At 46.8% G+C, this 1,714-nt stretch overlaps 1 pseudogene; it reads right to left on the reverse strand.

Moving 5' to 3' along the window:
* Positions 1 to 652: 652 nt before the first annotated feature.
* LOC111723135 overlaps positions 653 to 1,714 on the reverse strand; it is a 4,471-nt pseudogene continuing 3,409 nt past the window's right edge.

Here is a 1,714-nt window from a genome sequence, read left to right on the forward strand (position 1 = left end):
CAAAATTAGCTGGGTGTTGTGGCAGGCACCTGTAGTCCCAGCTACTTGGGAGGCTGAGGCAAGAGGCTTGCTTTAGCCCAAGAATTTGAGGTTGCTGTGAGCTGTGATGCAGATGCCGTGGCACTCTACCTGGGGTGGCACTTTACCCATGGTGACAAAGTGAGACTCTGTCTCAAAAAAAAAAAAAAAAAAAAAAGTTTGCTAGTATTGTCAAAGATTTTTGCATCTATGGCATAAAGATACTGGTCTACAGTTTTCTTTCCCTGTGATTTCTTTGTTTGGTTTTATTTCTTGTTTGAAAGTAATTCTGGCCTCATAGGATGAGTTGAAAAGTGCTCCCTCTTTTATTTTTTTGAAAGGCCTGGTGTTAATTCTTCCTTAAATGTTTGATAGAATTAGCCAGTGAAGCTGCCTGGGTCTGAGCTTTTTGTGTGTGAGTTTTGATTATCAATTCAATCTCTTTACTTATTACAGGTATATTCAAATTTTCCATTTCTTCTTTTCTTTTCTTTTTTTTTTTTTTTACACTTTTTCATTGAGTTTTTATTAGTAGTTAAGTCATGATGCAGAATCGTCAGGCACCCACGTCCCCCTCTGCTATCCTGGAAGAAGGATGAAGGATGGAGGACAGAGGAGGTGGGGTCCAGCCTGTTCAAATCTTCCCAGGAAACGACGTGCCTTCTGCCCGACGGCCATCCCATGCGGCAGAGCAACTTGTACACACGCTGGTACCGTTCACACACAGAGACATCACCCCCTTTTGCAGTCATTACCCTCTGGCAGCGGTGGTAGTCTAGGTAGTTCTGCCAGCAGTTTCTGGTCTGGTTCTGGCTGGGGAAGCGGCGGTCCAAAGGGGCAGTCTTGTAGTTCTTGATTTTGGTTTTGCTGTCTTCTGCCACGGTGCTGACCCAAAAGACAACCCTGATTCACCTCAAAGCTCAATGTGACTCTCAGCAAAGACACCAGTATCAGACAGGAAGCGGAATTAAGACCAGCCGGAGCTGGAGAGAGGCAGGGAATGTATTTCTTCTTTTCTTTCTTTTTTTCTTTCTCTCTCTCTCTCTCTCTCTCTCTTTTTTTAAAGACAGAGTTTCACTTTGTCGCCCTCGGTAGAGTGCTGGGGCATCACAGCTCATAGCAACCTCCAGCTCTCAAGCTTAAGCAGTTCTCTTGCCTCAGCCTCCCAAGTAGCTGGGACACAGGTACCTGCCACAACGCCTGGCTATGTTTTTGTTGCAGTTCGGCCAGGGCCAGGTTTGAACCTGCCACCCTTGGCATATGGGGCCAGCACCCTACTCACTGAGCCACAGGTGCCACTCTTCCTTCCTTCCTTCCTTTCTTTTTTGAGACAGAGTCCTACTCTGACAACCTGGGTACAGTGTGGTAGCATCATAGGGCACAGCAACCTCAAACTCTTGTGCTTGAGCAATCCTTTCCTCGCCCTCTCCAGCAGCTGGGACTACAGGAGCACAGCGCTATGCCCAGCTGGGTTTTTCTCCTTTCTTTTTTTTAGTAGAGATGGTGTCTTGCTCTTGCTCAGGCTGGTCTCAAACTCCTAAGCTCAAGTAATCCACCCAGCTTGGCCTCCCATAGTGCTAAGCCACTGTGGCAAGCCCACATGTTCCTTTTTTTTTTTTTTTTTAAGGGAGAGACCCAAGACTCACCCTGGATAGAGCACTGTGGCATCATAGCTCACAGCCACCTCCAACTCAGG

Source organism: Otolemur garnettii, unplaced genomic scaffold (genome assembly GCF_000181295.1).
Source record: "Otolemur garnettii isolate 467f Iridium unplaced genomic scaffold, OtoGar3 scaffold00008, whole genome shotgun sequence".
NCBI classification, from domain to species: Eukaryota; Metazoa; Chordata; class Mammalia; order Primates; family Galagidae; genus Otolemur; species Otolemur garnettii.